Source organism: Mustela nivalis, assembly GCF_964662115.1.
Source record: "Mustela nivalis genome assembly, chromosome: 7".
In the NCBI taxonomy this organism is placed as follows: domain Eukaryota; kingdom Metazoa; phylum Chordata; class Mammalia; order Carnivora; family Mustelidae; genus Mustela; species Mustela nivalis.
Genome location: NC_139026.1, coordinates 70188089 through 70210780, shown reverse-complemented (window position 1 = coordinate 70210780; position 22692 = coordinate 70188089). Strand labels below are relative to the sequence as shown.

The following is a 22692-nucleotide window of genomic DNA, read 5'->3' as shown; positions in this document are numbered from 1 at the left end:
CTAGGAAACTCCCAAAATGATGTATACTTGGAGCTTTTGCTTTTGTTCTATAGAAGTGATGAAAGACAGACATTTCTTCAGACCCTATTTCTTTTTGATGTTCATAAAGATAAGTCTTTGAAATTTCTAGGTCTCGCTATTCCTATAGAGGAAGTAATGGATTTCTTCAGATCCAGAGATGAGAGGATAATATTACTTTAATAGCTCCGTCAAGTACCTACAAATAAATGTGTTGGATATTTCCCATCCATGTTCCCTCCCTAGTGATTTTTCTTCTTTTTCTCCTTTAAAAATTTTTTTATTTTATTTTAGTAGTTTATTTTGGAGACAAAGCAGTGCAAAAGGCCAGCCACGCTTTCCTGCTTCCCTAGGGCTCAGGGCTGGATTAGGAAAGATGCCATACAGATATTATAATCAGGGTTCAATATCTAAGTCAAGTAAAGGCATTTAGGGGGTGGGCCCTCTGTTTTCAGGACAGCCGGGCAGTTCCAATGGCACGTACCCTCACCCCAGTCCCAGTGATGCTTGATGGCGGTCACCACATAGCCCTTCCTTTCCCATAGGTGGGGGACTCCCCCACACCCCTCACTGAGCTGGGACTGAAGGTACCTCTGAGTGCCCCAGTCAGCAGCCTCTCTCGGACCATGAAGGACAGCCCAGTAGCCCCCCAGTGATTTTTCAAACATGATCTGGGTAATACCAGCAAAACCCATGGATCCTTCTCCATGTCAATTCAGATAATGATACATGAGTGTGCAGTATTATTTATCTGATTTTAGTAAGTTTCCCTTGCCTACAATATAAGTTTCAGGAGGACAGGAATTTTGTTTCACTCACTGTTGTATCCCATACCTCCAGAATAGTGTCCAATACCCAACAGGTCCTTAATAAATATTTATTGAATGGATGATTGGCATGGAATGTTTCTGCATGATCAATTTTTAATTGTATGTGTGTTTAATTTTCCAGAAGAGATTGATTTTTAGGAAATGTTGAAGTACAATTTGTAAATGTTAAAGATGTTTTAATTCCTACTTCTGGAATAAAGTAATTATTTATTTACAACATAAAGAAAGTAAGAATTATACCATCACAGGGTACCTGGGTGGTTCAGTTGATTAAGCATCTACATTCGGCCCAGGTTATGATCTCAGGATCCTGCGACAGGCTCCCGGCTCAGTGGTAAGTCTGCTTGTCTCTCTCCCTCTCCCCCCTCACCTCATGTTTTCTCTCTCTTCCCCTCTCTCTCCTCTCAAATAAATAAATAAGGAATAGTGCAGAGGATAATAAGGCTAGTTGTGGGGGGGAACTGAATGGAAGAAATCAGAGCAAGAGACAAACCATGACAGACTCTTGACTCCGGGAAAACAAACTGAGGGTTGCGGAAAGGGAAGTGGGTCTGGGGATGGGATAACTGGGTGATGGGCATTAAAGAGGGCCGTGATATGATGAGCATGGGGTGATATACTGAACTAATGAATCATTGTACATTCTATAAAAAACTAAAGATGTGCTATATCTTGGCTAACTGAATTCAAATAATAAATAAATAAATAAAATCTTAAAAAAAAAAAAAGAATGATGCCATCACTTATCTCTTCAAAAGCATTCTAATTCTTTCACTGTTCCTAGTAATTCTTCCCCCCCACCCCAGGGCAAGCGTCAAGAGGTGAAAAGAATCATCTTTTTGAGGTCTTTGACCATATTAAAATAGGTCTTACGGTTGACTGGCAAAACTTAAGAGAGTCCTTGCTCTCAAAGCGACTGTCGGAGTGAGTGGGCTTATTATTCACCCCGAGGGATTATCTCTGGTTCTGCCTCTGACCTTTCGCAGGAACATGTACAAACCACTTGACCTTTTTATGTCTAATTTACCTAACGGTGAAATCACAGCAATACCTGCAGTACCGTATCAAAGAGAATGACTGGGGGATCCGCGTTCTTAACAGTCCTTGCGCTCCCCAACCCACCAGGCTCAGCGAGCAGCGCGATCGTACTTGGCTCCTCTCCTCTACGATACACCTAGTCTAAGAACGAGTCAATGGCTTTGCTGTTGCTCATCGACATGACAAAGCCACTTTTGAGTGGGTTAATTAAAGGCTTGGAATTATAAGGATGAGTTCCACAACAGTTCTCACACTGCCAGTGTGCTCAGGAATCCAAATGGAAGTGCACAAATTAGCCAGCTGCAAAATCGGGGGTAGAATGTGGGGAACTGAGAAGAAGGGCTCCGAGACAATTTTCAGGAACTTGAAGCTCAATTGCTTGAAAGCATTTCCACCTCAGGTTGTTACGGCTTTCTATTTCCAAGTTACATCAGACTGAGAAATATCAGGGAATGCTGCCTCTACCTCTAACTGTCTAATCAACAGCTGCTTTAAAAAAGGTCAGCTTTTGTTGGCTAGAGTGGTTCTCAAAAGGAGAGAATTATTGCTCAAGTGAACCTCTGCATTTCAAAGGCAAACCTAATAAAGGAGGAAATGAGGTGGCAAGGTGAATTTCAACTCTAAGTAAGGATTCAGATCAGCTGAATCAAAGTGGAAAGAGACAAAGAATTCTGAACAGATGTATTTTGTTACTTGTTCGTTCTGTGACATCCAACACCCTTTTAAATGTTATCTCGTCATTCAGAAGTTAAATTACCCAGGTTGCAAATGAAAAGACAAAGGAGGGCATGAAAAGAAGAGAAAGGAAGGGAGGAAATCAAATTCAGAGACAAACTCATTTAGGAAACCTTGTTCTCCTGTCTCGGAAAATTATACAGCTAACTGGTGGAGAAGACACTGAAAGGTACAGGTATGGATATATACATATACAAATGTATAGATACTACAGACAGTTGTTGCCTGTATGGCAAGCTTCTTTGGTGATATATAATGAGGTCCTTAGTCATCTATAAATTGTTAGATCCGTAACGCAGGTCGTATGTAATTTTGGCATAACACGGAGAATCACTTACTCCAATCCAAAACAACAACAAAACGATGTTCTTTATAACCTAAGCAATCATGAGCTGAATACAACAGTTAGGGCATGCCTGGTATGCTCACTACAAAACAGTTCGTGAATCCCTGATGTGTGCCTAGTAAATTCTCCAGGAACTGGAGTTATACTAGTGACCAACACAGGCAAACCTTCTGCCTTTATGGATTGACTTTCTGTTAGTGGAGGAGACACAAACAGATGGGCAAGTGCTAAGAAGAGAAATGAAGTGGTTGATTGGGAGTAACGAGCCCTTGGGCAATGGAGGCTGCCGTTTTAGATCAAATGGTCTGACGGGTTTAGCAGAAAGTTAAAAGGGAGATGCAACAGTAAATTCAATGACACACAGCAATATTTCTTGACTTCAAGGCACAGCCACGAGGCTTGAGGAGTCAGGACGGAGGTAGCCAGAGAGATGGGTGAGGGGGACAGAGGGGCCAGGTCATCCTGAGAGGCTTTTGAGGCCAATGCCAAGATTTGACTTTTGCTCAGAAACTGGGAATATCAGAAAGCTTTGAGCAGACAGGTGACGTCATCTCAATTATGTTTTCAAGGGTTTAGAGCAGCCACTGTGTTAGAGAAGACACAAAGGAAGGCACGGGTGAATGGAAGCAGGGAGAACAGAGACCTAATACAATAATCCCAGTGAGAGATGGTGGTTTGGGACAAGGGGGTAGTGAGGACTGTGGGCAGATTCTAGAACATACAGTGCAAAAAAGAGCACAGATGATGACAGAGATGGTTAGAGAGGAGGACTGCACAGTTAGCATCACGGGCTCTGACAAACCCAGGTTCAAATCCTTTCCATCCAACTTATTAACAAACCAACACGGGCAAAGTAACAGCTTCACTAAGCCTCACTTTCTTTTTCTGCAAAATGAGGTTAATAATGACGACCTTTAACGTTCACCTCAGAGCGGATTGGATGAGACACCTCACCTGATACAAAGTAAGTTATACTAAATATGAACTCAAAAAATAGAAAAAAGTAAGAAGAACATGAGGTAAAAAGGTCTCCGAGTCAGGCCAGCGAGTGCCTACGCTATTCTATAGGAAGCCAGGGGAAATGCTGAATGAGGAGACAGACACCTTTGAAAATAATCCCTTTAACTTCACTGTGGAAAGTGGACTGAAAGGAATCTGACCAGAGGCAGAGAAACAAGAGGCCACTGCTGTTGTCCGGGCAGGACATAAGGTCCTGAGTCAAGAGGAGGAAAGGCAGGAAGATTAGGAAGCGGGGCAGCTCTGAGAGACATCCAGAAGGCAGAACGGAGGGGACATGCTGTGTGAATGGCGGTAGTGGAAGGGTCACAGCGAATGCCAGCTTTCTAGCTTGATAACTGGTTAATTCTTTAAGCACGCCACTCACGAGAAAGGGAGCTCAGAGTAACCCCAGCCGGAGGCAGATGACGACTTCTAGACTGAGTTTTCCTGGGCCGCCCTGGGCTCTGACTGCAGCCGTGAGAAAGGAGAATGTCAGGGCCTTCGGGGGGGAGCAAGAAACGACCCGGCTGCCTATCATCACCTACATCCAAAGCATTGATCTTTTCTCGAGATATACGTTCAATTTATTATTTTGGAGAACTTCTCGCTTAGCTGTGTGTCAATGTTGAACATGGGGGAGTGATCAACTTTATAAGTAAAATTTTTTTTTTAATTTTTTTTTATTTATTTGACAGACAGAGATCACAAGCAGGCAGAGAGGCAGTCAGAGAGAGGAGGAAGCAGGCTCCCTGCTGAGCAGAGAGCCCGATGCGGGGCTCGAGCCCAGGATCCTGAGATCATGACCTGAGCTGAAGGCAGAGGCTTTAACCCACTGAGCCACCCAGGCGCCCCGAGTGATCAACTTTAAAAACAAGTTAAATAGGAGGCACTTCCAGAATCAGTGAAACAGTCCATAAAATAGGGGATGACAGAGGGAACAATTTCAAGGAAAACTTGCCAGAAGAATGTGTTCTCTGTTAAAACCATACAGACATATGCTGTTTATTCCTTTTGGAGCTCATTTGTGGGCCCTCTTGCAGCATCCATTTAGAGTCTGAACGCCGACGCGGTCCGAAGGCGAGCCCTTGCCTACCCTAATGAGCTTTGGGAAGGTGGATGCGCCTCTCCTTCCTGCCTCTGTCTCAGCAATCAGCGCAAACGCCTCGCTGCAGCTCCCAGGCCCACTGACATTTAATTAGCAGCATCGCTGTGATCCCAGAGCACGCCTTCCCGGAAAACCATAAAGCACCACACAGAGCGGGTACAAGCTAGAACAAAGCCCCGGCTGACAGATCAAGATCTGCTTTTACAAACTGGCACCTGTGAGGATTTCCTGTTAGCCCTTTACTGCTCCTGCTTTTAGGCAAGGCCGCTGAGCTAGGAGAGCAAGTATAAGTACGAGGAGCCGTGGGAAACCTTGGAGGACATTTTAACCAACACACACACACACACACACACACACACGCATGCATACATCATCTCTTCTAAAGAGCAAGTGCAGTGTATTGAGGGTATCAGTGACGTTGTTTAGCGTGACAGTGAGACAATGTGAGTTGTAATGGCGCCAATGTTTCTTTCATTCTCCCTCCCCCTGAGTTCTAGAACTAATATTTCACTCTCATCGTGCGTAAGATAGGGATCAGAACAGGACATTTAGACCGAGCTGCTTTAAATCACTGCTTCTCTGACTCCGATGTGGTTTTGCAGCGTACGGACTTTTCAGGTAGTAATCCCACAGCCTACTCCAACTGCCGATGCCCATGTGGGGCTCCCACTTGCTCTTGGTAAGGCCGTTGGTGACCTGCTAAGTGCTGAATCCTGGACTCACAATTATGGCTGTACCTTGCGTGTTCAGTTCTTTGGGGCCACTGGTCCCAGTCCCCTTTGTGAGTCAATGTGCTACCTTGTGTTCATGTCCCATTTTTCAGACCACCTGATTTCAAACCATTTCTGTAGATTTCTCCTTTTCCTTTCTTTTTTTTTTTTTTAAATTTATGTTTTGTTAGTCACCATACAGAACATTATTAGTTTCTGATGTAGTGTTTCATGATTCATTGTTTGCCTATAACACCCAGGGCTCCATGTAATCCATGCCCTCCTTAATACCCATCACCAGGCTCACCCATCCCCCTACCCACTCCCCTCTGAAACCCTCGGTTTGTTTCCCATAGTCCACAGTCTCTCATGGCTTGTTTCCCCTCCAATATCCCCCCTTCAGTTTTCCCGTCCTTCTCTTAATGTCCTCCATGCTACTCTTAATGCTTCACATATAAGTCAAACTATATGATAATTGTCTTTGTTTGCTTGACTTACTTCAGTCAGCATAATCTCCTCCAGTTCCATTCATGTCAGTACAAATGGTAGGTATTTATCCTTTCTGATGGCTGAGGAATATTCCATTGTATACATGGACCACATCTTCATCTATTCATCTGTTGAACGGCATCTCGGCTCCTTCCACAATCTAGCTATTGTGAACATTGCTGCTATGAACACTGGGGTACAGGTGCCTTTCTTTTCACTACATCTGTATCTTTGGTGTAAATACCCAGTAGTGCAATTGCTGGCAAAAGGTAATTCTATTTTTAACTTTTTGAGATACCTCCACAATGTTTTCCAGAGTGGCTGCACCAGCTTGCATTCCCACCAACAGTTTAAAAGGGTTCACCTTTCTCCACATCCTCTCCAACACTTGTTGTTTCTTCCCTTGTCAATTTTTGCCATCCTAACTCATATAAGGTGGTATTGCAATGTGATTTTGATTTGAATCTCCCTGATAGCTAATGATGATGAACATTTTTTCAGATGTCTGTTAGCCATTCCTATGTCTTCTTTGGAGAAGTGTCTGTTCATGTCTTCTGCCCATTTTCTGACTTGATTATTTGTTTTTTGGGTGTTGAGTTTGAGAAGATCTTTATAGATCTTGGATACCAGCCCTTTATCTGTGGTGTCATTTGCAAATATCTTCTGTTCTGTGGGTTGCCTCTTAGTTTTGTTGACTGTTTCCTTTGCTGTGCAGAAGCTTTTTATCTTGATGAAGTCCCAAAAGTTCATTTTCACTTTTGTTTCCCTTGCCTTGGGAGATGTGTCTTGAAAGAAGTTGCTACGGCCAATGTCAAAGAGGTTACTGCCTATCTTCTCTGATGTCCAAAAGCTTACTGTCTATGTTCTCCTCCAGGATTTTGATGGATTCTTGCCTCACATTGAGGTCTTTAATCCATTTAGAGTTTATCTTTGTGTATGGTGTAAGTGAAGTAAATGGCTGAGTTTCATTCTTCTCTATATAGCTGTCCCAGCACCATTTATTGAAGAGATTGTCTTTTTTCCATTGGATATTTTTCCCTGCTTTGCTGAAGACTGGTTGACCACGGAGTTGAGGGTCCATATATGGGCTCTCTATTCATTGATCTATGTGTCTGTTTTTGGGCCAGTACCATGCTGTCTTGGTGATCACAGCTTTGTACTACAGCTTGAAATCACGCAATGTGATACCCCCAACTTTGTTTTTCTTTTTCAACATTTCCTCCTCCTTTCTTTTAAAGGGTGATATTACCCAGGATTTCATTCTTGATTTCATTTATCCCTCTCATTCCAATAGCTATTCCTGGAAAATCTCAACTACACCCACCATTTCTAATAGCATCTATACTAACATTTCTGTACATCAATATCCTAAGCCTGACTCTCTTTTCTGAGAATCTCTTAAACGACTGCATACACTTAAATGACTCCAACCTAATGTTCCTTACGTTCTTGGATACCAAAGTTCTAGAACCAAGCTTCTTCTCTTCCCATTCCACCTGCAAGCCTTTCCTATTTCCAATCTTGTGAAATGCACTATCATCTATCCACTTACCAACACTGTGCCTGGGAGTTATCCAAGACTAACACATTCCCACTCTCCTCATGCCACTCCCAAAGATGAAGTAGTGTTTGGGCCAAGGTGGTAGTGATGGCTTCTCACTGCCAAAACCCCTAGCAAGACCTACATACCCTCCTCAACTGACCCTGCCTACTTCCTCAGCCTCATTTCTGGCCTTCTCCCTCTTGTGCCCAACATTCTGGCCTTCTCTTTTTATCTGGCCATTAAGGACTTTATATATAAAGCAGCAAGAAACTGAATTCCCACATTGCCTTATAGGGCCAAGGAATATATGCCTAGAAAAGAGTGATGGTTTTCATCTGTTTGTTTTGATGCAAGCAGTATTATTTTTTAAATTTTAATTTCTTTTTTATGGAGCCCAATGCAGGGCTTGAACTGGTGACCCTGAGATCAAGACTGGGCTGAGATCAAGAGTTGAATGCTTAACCGACTGAGCCACCCAGGCACCTGCAAACATGTTTAAAAAGATATCGTCCTGTTACTAAATAACAAAGATTAATTCCTTTGATTTCTGAGAAAGGGTGGGTTAACGTTAACAGAAATGAGGTGCTAATCAGATTAGCTTGGAATGTGGAAAGCAGAAAGGAGAAGGAAAGGAATGGAAAGAGAAGAGGTCAGGTGATCTGGCTCTCACATAATTAGGGAAGGAAGCTGAGGAGGGAAAAAATCTGCCATAACTTTTCTTAAAATGTGGGCTGCAGACAACATAAATAAAAATTTCAGGAATTTATGGTAAAAACCTTTTGGGAGCTGTGCCCCAGGCTTAATGAAAGTTTCTGGGGATGGAGTCCAGGAGTTTGATGCATACTACAAGTTGAGAACCACTGCTTTTGACCTCTACTTTAAGACATGGTTTTTCCTAAGTTGGGTATCAGATGCAAGCAGATCCCCCCAGTGAAGTTTCTTCCAGTTTGACCCCATATTTTGTCTCACTCCAATGACTTCTGCCTTCCCATCCCCCTTTTCTGCTTCAGGTCCACTGGATTCATTCACACTCCCATTTCATACTCGATTCATTCATATGCTTAATCTAATGAAGGAACATATATCTGCCCCATCAATTGGTCAATCAAATCTCATACATGATCAGGCTCCCACTGGTCACAGAACACTGACATCAAAGAATCACAGCAACAGAAGGAAAGAATATCCAGTGTATTCTCTTCTTTCCAGTCAGAAACTCTAAGTATCTGTCTTTGTGTGTGTGTGTGTGTGTGTGTGTGCACATTCCACTCGCACACAAAACAAATTAAATATTATAAAAATAAATATGAAAATTACTTACGAATTCGTGACCTATCAATTCTTGCTCATAATGATATTTTAAATGTGGGACACAGGAAACTGTGGCTGTGAAGATTATAAAAGTTATCTAAAGCAGAGTTTGGCAAACTACAGCTCATGGGTCAAATCGGGCCTTCCACCTGTTTTTTGTTTTTTAAGCGAAGTTTCATTTTAACACAGCCATGCTCATTTGTTTTCGTATTTTCTACGGCTGTTTTTACAGTAGAATGGCAGAGCTGAATATCTGCAGCAGAGACAGCCTAAAATACTACGTGACCCCCTGCAAAATGTCAGCAAACCTTTTATAAAAGTAACACACAGAGGTTGCAGGTCTTACAGAATCAACCAGATGTGGAAATGACAACTACACAGAAAGATACATAGCTACATACATGCACATAGATTTCCAGAAGATGGTTTTTGAACCAACCAACTTTATATCTCTAAAAATGATTTTTATTTCATTAATAACATAAATCTCCACAAGGGACTTTCCAGAACTTTCCCCTAATGTATAATTTCACATAACTACTTGGTTGTGATATAGAAGGGGGACTTTTGTGGTCTGGCTGGGGATAACTATTTCCCTTTCTGAAACCTGACTTTTTAATTCAACAGCTGATCTTCCAGATTTTATTTTGCTACAATGGCCTGTCATTTTTCTGTGCCTCTGAGGTAAGAAATTCTGAAATTCAAAATGCACAACAAAAATTCTGGCCACAAAACACAAATGCTGAACAAGCACACTGTGTTGCTCGGAAGATTCCCATACCCCCATGACTCTCTCAGCTCTTAAATTAAAAAAAAAAATTATTTTCTTACACTAGCTAAATCTTCTGGCACTGGATCTGTTGACTAGAAAATATTACTTGGATCGCTCTACCCTGTCATCCGACCTCATACTTCTACAATGTGTCTTCAGAATAAAGTGTCAGCTATGGTGTGTCTTTCTTACACTTATGTTTTAGCTAGAAAAACAAGTTAATCAATACACATAGGCAGATACATACAAGCACACACACAAACAAACACATGCCCAGAATATTACTTAATGCTTTGACATTGTGTTTTTATATTGGCTTATGTGTTTACTAATTATATTTTCTCATGGTTTGTTTTTCATTGATTTATCTTTAAATACTTGCTTAATAATGTCAGGGCATGAATTAGTGCATGAATAAAAAGTACAACTGTTAAAAGATCTTTTAAAGTCTTGTAATAATGCTTTTGAGTTGCTGGATACCTTCTAAAACAGATTTCAGTGCCGTTTGTTTTTGTGTTATTGTTTTAGCATTCTACAAAATCATTAATGTCTCATTAATTTTAGGGCAACATAAAGAAGAACTAAGTACCCTGAGGAACAGTTTAGCAGAAAACTCTGCTAAGTAACATTTCAATAAACTGAAATATTTTTTGGTCCCAGGAGCCCCTTAAAATTTGGTAAGATATGTCCTCCACAGCTGCCTCCCACATCTGCACCACTCTTGTTTTCTCGGTCTCTTTAAGATAATGTCCCAGAGCACGTAACCCCCCCACACATATCATGGTGACTATCACCTTGGTTTATGCTCAGTCTTTCCCTATGATGGAGAGGCCTCCCTCTCTTTTGTCTACTAATCTAAATCTCATCAATACATAATATTCACCTAAGATGTCAGCCCCTGCACCAAGTCCATTACCACAACTCCAGCCAAGATTAACCTATTTCCTTTCTAGTCATCTCTGACACTCACATGTTGACTATAATATTTGCTCATTTACTCACTTACTCACTCAGAAGAATTTACTGTATCAAACACAAGGATTATGCACTAGGCAACCCATTCATGAATAAAACATGACTCCTGCCTTTACTCAGTTTGAAGTCTAGCAGAGAAGACAAACAACTAAGTAGGCCACAAAAACTCAGGGATACAGGTAAGCAGAGTGTGCAGTGTGAGCGCCCGGGAACAGACTTGGGTTAAAGAAATGGTAAGGAGCTTGGGTTCTGGAGTCAGAGGGTTTGGATTGGTATCCAGCTTGGAAAAAAAGTGGGAAAATCAAGAGTTCCATGATGGATATATAAAGTGTGAGGTGCCTAAAAACACATTTAAATGCAGATCTCAAACAAACAGTTGGATGTACCGGTCCAGTGTTCAGAAGAGAGGCCCACGCTGAAGATATAAATTTGGGACTTATTGTGGTACAGCTGGTGTTTAAAGTCATGTGACTGAATGAGATTATCTCGGGAGTGTCAATTGAGGAAACAAGAGATCTACGGAATGAATCCTAGAACACGCTGACTAGAACACTTCTGATAGAAGCAGAAAAAAGGAACAGGAACCAATGAAAGAAATTGAGAAGGGGCCCATAAGGAAGAATAAAGTCAGAGAGACTGTGTGATGTGAAGTCTGAGGGAAGGAAGTAGTTCCAGAAGAAGAGAGTGACTGGCTGTTTCAAATGTTAGAGACAGGTCAAATATGATGAGGAATGGGAATAATCAGTTTTAGCAAGAGAGCAGTCACTGGTGACCTCACTGGGAGCTGTTTTGGTGTCGTGCTAAGGATGAAAATCCAGCAGGGATGAATTCAAGAGAGAAGAGAAAGAGAAAAATTGGAAATTGCAACTTGTGTATCATCTTTTGAAAAGTTTTGGTATAAAAGGGAGCCGAGTTATGGTCCAGTGGATTAGGGGTTTTAGAGAAACAGATTTGCATGCTTGAGTACAGAGCAAGTACGGAATGATCGCATATATTCTCTTCCCCTGACTCTCTTCTCCCTTGTCTCTGTCATAAGCTCACTTTCCTAGGCCCACTCTTAACCCAAGACCCCAGAGCACCCCAGACATACATCTTCCACAGGGCTTGGCACACTGTGACTGTTTTTCTGAGTCCCTGTAATAAATGGTAAATTTCCTGAAGGTAGAGACTCTATCTCATTTCCACACCTTCATCTTCATGTTGGTGGCACAAACGTGTCTCTGGAATAGCTGACCCCAGAAGGAGCAAATAATGTGATCACAAGGAGGGAGACTTCCCCATGAGAATGTAAACTCATCCAGGGGAGGAGTTTGGGTGTGTCGTGCAGTACTTGATCCCCAGCACTGGGAGAGGAGCATGGCTCTCATAAGGAAACCAATAAATAGACTCTGAATAAAGAATGAATTAAGAATGAGTTTAGCTGGGGCGCCTGGGTGGCTCAGGGATAAAGCCTCTGCCTTCAGCTCAGGTCATGATCCCGGGGTCCTGGGATCGAGCCCCACATCGGGATCTCTGCTCCACGGGGAGTCTGCATTCTCCTCTCTCTCTGCCTGCTTGTGATCTCTGTCTGTCTAATAAATAAATAAAATCTTAAAGAAAAAAAAAGAATGAGTGTAGCTGGGGAAAGTCACGAGAGTAATTCTGATGAGTCTTTCTAAACATTTAGGGAGCACTTTCTAGGCGCCAGGCTCTATGTAGATGCTGGAAGCATGAGCAGAAATGTTTGTTGAGAAAATTTTCAACCTTTACATTATGTTAAAATTTTAATTGAAAATCTGCTTACCTTTTTTACCACAGAGAATGCATGGCAACAGGACACAACAAGGTTGTTTTTTGTTTTTTTGTTTTTTAAATCTGGTGTCTAATAGGCAATTTTTATTTCTAAATTATATTAGTGAGGAAGGCCTACTAATCTTAACTTGTTATAACACCATTAATTAATATTACCTCATAAGGGTTTCCTCAATAAATTCCTCTTCAAATAAAGTACAAAGAAATTTTGTGCTTCACTAATAATCAATATGAGTGGGTTTTTTTTTTTTTTTTTGCCTTGGTTGCCAAGAAACACAGAATAATTAATGCTCAAAGTAACATTAGTTAATAACCATCTATTTTATTAACTCAAATTGCTTTGTGAAGGCAACAAAGAAAAATATCTTTTGATGGGGGGAAAAGAGTTGATCCTGGGTTTCTTATTTCTTTTAGAAAAGAAAATTTGCAGTTATATTAAGTTTTCGGGCAAAGTTCCTTTAACTGCCTGTATCTCTCTACGTATCTGTTGTCAAGATTAACAGTAGTTTTTTGCTTTTTTTTTTGTTTGTTTGTTTTGTTTTTTCTCATAGCTGGCCATTAAGTCTATTTTCTGAGATTTTAGAAAGATAATCTCTTGATATTGAGAGAGTTTTTTTCAACTAAGTACACATATTAGCAAGTTCCTACATTATCCAAATCTCCCTAGGAAGTGACCTTACATACCTATTTTCACAATGACTACTGTACTCCTCATACTTCCTATTTATCGATACTCGCTTTTGATTATAACTCAGAAATACTGAACCCTATTCACCCCCGAGGACTGAAAAAAAGCTCTGTGCATTTTTTTTCAATCTGGTGTGTTGTGCAGAGCTGTTTAGAAAACATTGTCTACCCTGCTATTCCCTTCCTTCCATGGATCCCTTTTAGAAGTAAGTACTGACAAAAAGATGATTATGAATGAATAGTACAGATATTAGTAGTCTTGCCCATAATTTTTCACTCTGAGTCCTACCGATGAACAGTAAGAATATTAGCTGAGACTTAGCATACTTTGATTCCTTTTCCTTCTAAGGCTTTTGATCTTGAATTCTAACAGTCTAATTTTACAAGTACATTTCTTACTCAACCTCAAATTCCTTTCATAAGTAGGTAAGATATACATAAATACAAAAATATCCAATAGCTGGTTAGTGTCTCTTTATTTAAAACACAACCTAAACTAGTAAAGGGGCCATCATGGTCCAACTACTCTAGGGTCCATAAAAGTCTCTGAAAGTTTACTCTGAAAGCACAGTTGATGGATACCCCTCATATTTTTGTAGATGAGGAAGCTGAAGGAGGAAGCTGAAGTCAGAGATTGAGTGACGTCATTGGCTCATGGAGAAAACACAGGGTGCAAGGGTGAATAACAGCTAAGCTGTTTGTACAATATTCTAGCCAACGTGTTACGGAGCTACAAGTGCTTCTGGGAGCTGAAAAACCCAGCTGTGTTTTCTACTTTCTGCACTACAAGCAATAATAAAGATGAAGTAATTGTAAGTTAGTTAAAACCCTTCAAAGATATTAAAGATGGAAGTTATGTATCCAATTACAAACCCATCCTTCTGTTTCTACAAATAAAGTAAATGAAGCAATGCTGATTACTATATATTAGCATAAGAAAATAGAAGCCCCAAAGAGGTGAGTAGCGAAGTCTCTAAGGAAAACATTTTAAGTAGTCTGAGTAATATATACACTTCATACCACTTCAGTATAAATTAAAATTTAGCTATTTAGAGTATGTATATGCATATCCCTTAAAATGAACATAGCTCAAGCAATCGCAGCTATGAGATTAAATTCTTAAGGAAAAGAAAATGGATGAATGAGGACCCTCAGGACACCAAGCAAATTCTATCAGCATAACATAACAAAAGGACTCCTCATCCTTAAAACACAATGGCTATTCCTCCTGTGCTTTCTCTCTCTCCTAAAGGGAAAGAAAGAGATACCGGCTTCCACTCCGGACAGGGTAACAACCCAAGTGTCTAAAATAGGTTAGGAAATACTATGTATTTTTCTGTATGGAAAAAAAAAAATATGTAAAAGCCTCCCTGCCTGATATCTCTAGTTCTCCTAAGAGACTTTTAATTCAGTGGATAAAGTTGAAATCAGAGCCGACATAAGGAGGAGCCAAAGACACAGCAAAGGCCTTCTAAGTTGCTAGAATTCAGATTGATGCTCTAACAATTATGTCACTCAGAAATAAATATATATCTACCAAACATGAAATGTTAAGCAGAAAAATAATTGCTTCCACTAAACTTGGCTTCATGATCTTTATACCAAACTAACAATTACAGAGTCCAATTTCAATCCATTTCCTGGATTGCATTTTTTATTGCTCCCATTAACCATGAATTTGAGCGGTCATATAAATGGCAGTCATCCATAGATTCTTTGTTGCTTGGTGAAAGATATGTAGGTGCCCATTAGAGGATTTAAATCTATTATGTCAAGTATTTTTCCCCAAGATACTCTTCTTTGTGGAAAGTTTCCTTTTTTTTGTTTTTTGTTTTTTTTTTTTTTTTTAAATGAGGCCTCATGGATGCTCAAATTTGGACAATCTACTATTAATTAAGTAGCCAAGTCCTATACACATGAAACAAAGAACAATTCTAGGATGTTATACAGCATAAACTGTTGTGAAAGTATGTATGTATGCAGTTTTGGGTGAACATGACAGATGTAAGAATTCAATACAAAGAAGAGATCATTGGTTGAAATTCATCTAAGAAATGGGGTAAGTCAGTCTCATTTTGGATCCCAGAAAAATGAAGGCAGTACTAACAGGAGTTTTAAGAAAAGGAGGAGATATTTTATTAGTTTAGAGGTGGCATCATGAACAAAAGTAAAAAAAAAAAAAAAGTGCTTCGGATGAGGGAGATAGTACAGGACTCTATGTAGGATTTGCTGACATGATTGGTAAAGAGTGCTCTACAAAATTAAAAAGCCCATAGGAACTGAATGAGATCCTTGACTGCCAGCATGCTAATACCAGTGTGGTAGGACGCTCTTAATCTTACCCAGTACCTATATTACATGAAAATATTATCAGCCTGCATGAATTTTCGTAGGAAATTATTCCCCAGACTCTTCTTGAGTGTCTACTATATGCTAAAGTACATAGTTGGCATGGGACCAGAAAAACAAATTGTGTCTATGCACATAGAATTTACACTCCAGTGGAAAAAATTATCATTAATTTTGAGCATGATGATAACAAGAAATTATCTGTATTCAGCTTTTTTGTTATAATACTGAAATTAAAAATACTAAAGTTTTAGAGTATGTCATGTCCTAGTCATTCATTTCTCCATTTTTCATTCTTTCACTTATTTCATTCAAGCAACATTTATTAGAGGTCTTCACAGTTATCAAAGATGTTGATTTAATATAAATTATTATAATTCATTTCACATGAAGATATCAACAGATACCACACAAGAACCCTATCAATATTCTCAAAAGAAGTTCCTTTCTCTAAAACACTGAAGTTGTTGCCTCTGATGGAATGTGCTCCCCGCCCCTCCTTCTATCCTTCGAGATTCAGTTCAAGTGTCACCGCTTCCATGAATCCTCTCCTGACTCCTAGGAACATGCGTCTCATGCCTACCTCTATTTTAACAAAAGCCTATTGTTATGAGCTTCAGGATAGCATCTTTATCATCTTTCCATTTTAGCAACTGAAACAATGCCTAATATAAGTGTTCTTGAATGACTATCTTATAATAAATGAGCCTCAGGTGCATTTATATGATTATTACAATATTCGAGTGTTAACGGCTGGTTGAAGGTCTAGCTACACAGGTCTTTTGTTTCTCTAAACATGCCAAGATCATTGACACTTTCGAGCCATTCTCTGGGATGTCCCGCCATATCTCTCCATTTCATACTCCCGGCATTTACTTGCTCACTCAGAGCAAGCCTCAATTTCAGCTCCTCAGAGAAGTCCCTCCGGATCAGCAGTCTACACTAGCATTCCAGAACTGCCTTTCCTCACACCCTGTTCTCACTCACTGCACGGCTTGTAACACTCTCTGCTGTCTGTCTGGTCTGTCTACTCATCATTGCTCCCAGTCACAATGTAAATTCCCTGGGAGCTGATCTCCCATTATTCTTCACAGTCGTACTCCTAATATCCAGCCCAGAGCCTGGCATCTAGCAGACACTCAAAAGATTCATGGAATTGAATAAGGAATCAATGAGAAATTTGGATCCTCTAGTCTCTAAGTGGCAAACTATGGATCGTGGACAACATTCCACTTGCTGCTGAGTTCTGCTTGGACTGCTCAGTGTCTTTAAAAATACCAAATGAACTGCCAACATTTAAAAATTAAGAGAGCTTACATTTTTAAAAAATTTCAGAATTCAGGTTTCTTTTGAAATATTGAAAGAAGTGGAAATCTCGGGTCTATAATCTGAATTGGAAAGTTAGCAGATGTGAGTAAAGGCTGCCTGCTTTGGAAGAGGATCACCAGGCTGTCCCAGGCTCACCTGCTCCCCCAGTGCTCACTCTCATGCCCAGTCTGACCCTGAAGATGGTCTGGAGTTGGCCCTGACCTATTCTGCTAAAGCTCTCTCTGTGACCCATGCTCTATATCACATTCATGTGACTCCTATAAACCCTGCCCTTATAAACTCCTCTTATTACTAAATCTGGGGCTATACCCTCAGAGATAGCTTAACCTCAGAAATTGCTTTTTTATTATTCTGCATTATGACATGGGAAGATTATATAGTCAAATACTTAACTTAATTCATTATACACCAGAAGAAAATCTACGTGAGTGTTTAAGAGATCTCAACGGGAAGAAGAAACCTATCATTAAAACATTAAGAAGCTATTAATCAGGAAGAAGTAGATATAGCTACTATGACTAAGATTTGTTACTGTTAATTAAAATTCACAAACACAAAATGAACCCTGTCAGAAGAATGGAGAAACACATTTTCAATTCACCAAAAAAAAAAAAAAATAGTAACACTAAATAACATGAAAAGAGGGTCCATTTGGACCTGTGTGGTTTAGTCAGTTGAGCAGCTGAGCACTGGTTTCAGCCCAGGTCATGATTTCATGGGTCGTGAGATCAAGCCCCATGTTGGGTTCTGCCTCAGTGGGGAGTCTGCTTGAGATTCTCTCCCTTTGCCCCTTCCCCCACTCTCTCACTCTCTCTCTCTCAAAAAAAAAAGAGTCCATTTTATTGGTAATCCAAAAAGTGTGAATTAAAATTAGATCCCTGGGGCCCTGGGTGGCTCAGTGGGTTGGAGCCTCTGCCTTCGGCTCAGGTCATGATCCTGGGGTCCTGGGATCGAGCCCCGCATCAGGCTCTCTGCTCAGCATATAGAGATGCTCCCCCCTCTCTGCCTGCCTCTCTGCCTGCTTGTGATCTCTGTCTGTCAAATAAATAAATAAAATCTTTAAAAAAAATAAATAAAGTGAGATCACCTTTCAACTATAATTCATTGATTCATTTAACAAATGGTGGTGAAGTGGTCACTATGTTCCAAACACTGTAAGTTTGGCAAATTTTTTTTTTAAATGATAGTGATTTTAGGATTGAGTAAGATTAGTACCATCACACATTTGGAATTTTATGATAACAATTTTATGATATGCATCAAACCATAAAATAGTTACTACCTGTGACCTAGTAATTAAACTTCTTGGAATTTATCCTAGGGAAGTAATCAGTGTAGCAGACAAAGATTAATGTATAAGGATGCTAATCACAGCATAATTTATAATATCAAAAACATTAGAAACCTAATGTCCAACAATAGGATTGCTTAAATAAATTACGGCACATTCAAATAATGAATGATTATGCAGACAGTAAAATTATGTTTCCAAGACCATTTAGTGACATAGGGAAACACTCATGAAAATTTTTAAAAACTGTATTTTAAAAATAATTTCACATAGCCAGTTAAAGTGATCCATCCTTTCTTGCCTTATGAGCCAGGGGTTAGGGTCATTTCTGATTTCCAAAGGCTTGTTCATTAATACTTTTCTCCATATACATCTTAATTCTAGTAGGTATTGTATTAAAGGGTCCTACATGTTCACTGAAGACTTATTCACAATAGTCAAGATATGGAAACAATCCAAGTGTCCATCAAGGGATGAAGCATAATGAAGATGTGGTGTGTATATATAGAAACACAATATGGAATATTACTTAGCCATGAGAAAGAAGGAGTTCCTGCCGTTTGCAACAACTTGGATGGAACTTGAGGTCCATTACACTAAGTGAAATAAGTCAGAGAAAGAGAAATATCATATGATCTTTTATATGTGGAATCTAAAAATGTGGAAGCCAGAGAAACAGAGAGTAGAATGATGGTTACTAGGGGGCTGAAGGCTGGGAGAAATGGGGAGATGTTGGTTAAAAGGTATATGCTTCCAGTTATAAGAGTAACAAATTCTGGGGATCTAAGGTGCAGCATGGTGACTATAGCAAATACTCCTGTAATCCCATATAGTGAATGTTGCCAAGAGACTGTATCTTAAATGTTCTCACCAAAAAGGAAATAATGATGCAATGGGATGAAGCTAATGGTGGTTAATCCTTTTGCAACATATAAATACGTCAAACCAACACATTATACACCTTAAATTTATAAATGCTATGTGTTAATTATATCTCAATAAAGCTAGAGGGGGATCAAGTTTTTCAGATGGAAAAACAGAAATTGCTACATGGGACCAGAAAAACAATATGGTTTAATACATGGTAAGTACATACAAAGTACTGAAGAATGTCCTAGATTGTAGGCAGTGACTATTCTATGGAAAGGCAGGAATAAAGAGGAGAAGGAACAGTAAGAAGGCAAAATATAAAAGAAGAAGCCCACAGCAGAAAGACAAGGCAGAGATATGGAAGGAGAACATGTGGATGGCAGAAAATCAAAAAGGACCCATAGCTGAATTTTCAGGAAATGTTCTGCACGCACCATAGTAGTAGAACTTAAGAAATTCCCTTTTTGATGTATTTATAGTTTTATGTAGATCAGACAAGACACTTACAAGAAAGAAGCATTATTTGTTTCTTGTAACACCAACCACAGGAAGGGCTAAAAAGGATGTCACGGTAGAAAAAGCAGAACTACCTCACTACCATGAAAAGAACAACAACAAAAATTGAAAGTCTGAGTGCACGAAAATAAACTGTCTGTACAAAAGATGATTATAGTAAAACAAGGAGGAAGTTGAACCTTGGTTTTGGAATTACTGAACTGTGCAAAGGCAGAAACCAATCTGCATGGTCATCAGCATTCAGGGGAGAAATAATTCCATACCCACAGTGAAAGCAGCAAAAGCGGAGCTCAACCAAACCCTTGGAGCACTCCTACCTGGCTTCTCCTGAAAGCAAAGCACATGACCCCTCCTCTTTGGTGTGGTTGATGCTTGGACAGCAGATTCATAAGGTACTCAGCAACCAGGGCTGGCCTCCCAAGAAACCAATGTAACATGCCAGCCTAGAGAACCCCAAAGGAGTCACTTGTGGAAAGCTGAGTGAAAACTGAGTTTCTCTCTCTCTCTCTCTTTTACACACACACACACACACACACACACACACACACACACACACACAATAGTGGGAGGAGTCACCCAAGAAAATACCTTAAAAAGTAAGAAGGTAACAATGTTCTGTATCACTCTAAGAAAATAAGCAGACAGTTGCTTAACTCTACACAGTTACATATACCGTTTTATATTCTGCCACTCCTATCCCGTTTTTGAGTTCCTCAAAGAGCGCCCACTTACTCTCATTTCATAGTTACTCTACAACTGAGTCCCAAGGCTTGGAGTGTTCAGCCATTCAGAATTTCCCTCTTCCCTATACTCCGTCTGGCTTACTCATGTATCTCTGTGTTGTACAACCCCAGCTCTACAAACTACTGCTTTTTCAACGATTTGGTTTTGCAAAATTAAGAAACCTCTATATAGAGGTTTCTCTCCATTCAAGCCATTTTCCCATCTGTGATTTCATCTCTTTGTTTCAGTAAATTGTATCCTATTACTCCTCTTTTTTACTACTGAATTCCCACTCCTTAGACAACTCCACCGTTGTCTTTGAATCTCATCTCTTCTCTCCAAGCACTGTCATAAATTTAAACCCATCAAGATCATTTACCCCTTATGCCATCTGCATTTTTAACTTCATATTTTCATATTTTATATCATTTTTATATTTTCTATCATTATCCTTCCTTCTATGACAGCTCTGGCATTCTTCATACTCATTCTCCATTCTCCTCCACACCCTCCATAGCCTGTTTTTAAAATCTGTACCCTCTACTCTTACACTTCATCTGCTTAAAAATGAACTGACCTAGAAAAGTCTCTTCTTGACCTTGACATATGTACTGTTCCACACATTATACGGGTAATCTGAGATGGCATTTTTAAACCTCCTCTTCACGGATGGGGGTGATTGGTTCAAACATCTGCCACTCTTCTGGTTCCAAGGCTGGCTTAGCCAGGCTGGTTGTTCATTTCCCACTGCAAGCCTGTCAGGTCAGGACTTGTTTGTGTAGCCTCTCACTCGTGCAAGAGGGGACATTTCTCCAGACAGAGTGAGACCAGGTTTCAGTCAAGAAAAGATGGGCGGCTGAATTCCCCTACTTCCTTCCTCTAAAATTTTCACTGCTCACTCTGGCCCACTCTCCCTTGTTGTTTTCCTTCCACAATGCTACAGCTTCTGAAATAGCTCCTTCCCCAGGCACATGCTGGGCCATCACATTTTTCTCTTCCTCCTAGTAGCCAATTTGATTTTCGTTTTCAGCCAGTGACTTTTTTTTCTTTCCACTCACGTTCAATCTTTAGTCATTCCTTGTCTAGAGTGACTCAATTCCTGTCACCTGAATTTCTCTTTCTCTCTAAAATGACAGCTTTGGGACGCCCGAGTGGTTCAGTGGGTTAAGCGTCTGCCTTTGGCTCAGGTCATGATCCCAGGGTCCTGGGATGGAGCTGTATGTCGGGCTCTCTGCTCAGCGGGGAGTCTGCTTCTCCCTCTCCTTCTGACCGCTGCTCCCCCTGCTTGTGTTCCCTCACTCCCTCTCAAATAAACAAATCTTTTTTAAAAAAATAAAATTAAAATGGCACCTTTTCTACCTCTTAAACCTCTGTGTTCTTCCTTTAATGTGCCCTTCATTCTGGCTTTCAGTTCCTCAATACCTAAAATTCTCTTTTGTCTTTCTAGCTATAACCCATCTGCCCTTATCTGTGTCCGGTCTACATACGCATTTTGCTATACAATGAGAGGCCCCCAAATCTTCCAGTGATTGAACTGTATTTAAAAAATCAGAGCAGCTTCTTTTGTTAATATATTTTAAAATCCGACTCCTTCCCAGAATCTTTTGTGAAGACTATGCTTGAGTTTACATACTTTATACAGCTCTATAGAGAAGGGCAAGAAGTGTCTGAAAAGCAACTTTTTAACACCTTTAAACAGATAGAGTGCTGTATATGTCCTTTATATCTCAATAAAACTGGAAAAATTTTTAAAAAGTGAGAATAAATCCATGTACTTTATATGTATCAGTGTTTGTTCAATTACTGGTAAGCTGTATGGGAAAGAAGGAAGAGAGAGAGGTAGACCATGCGAGAAGATGACTAGAAAGGCAGGTTGGGGAAAGTCTACAGAGTTAGAACGGTATCCCATAAAAAAGAGGGAGTTGCTACAGACAAAATCAAATTGGCACTGTACATTTAAAATGTTTAACTTCTAAGCAAATCTGCGTTAGATGATACAAATTTAAAGCTGATCTTCATGTTAATAAAATTAAATTCCTCACACAACATCTACCAAGTGCCTGTGTTCATCAAGAACTATAGAATAGAAATGGGTCTTCCAAAGGAATTTTAAAATTTAGCCTCATCCTTGTTAGAAGTCTAGTGGAAACTAGTTAGAGGCTGCCACTTCTGACATGCCAAACTCTAACTCAAAGAGGCCAGAAGGCATCTCCAAGGTTTGTCCTGATTAGACCAAATGTACCCCCCTTATTTCACACTCTATCT

The 22692-nt window shown here is 40.0% G+C and overlaps 1 protein-coding gene across 2 annotated transcripts in view; it reads right to left on the bottom strand.

Annotated features, from left to right (window-relative positions):
- The window catches only part of ITPR2 (inositol 1,4,5-trisphosphate receptor type 2), a 494143-nt gene that overhangs the window by 120248 nt on the left and 351203 nt on the right, over positions 1 to 22692 (bottom strand). The window lies entirely within an intron of this gene.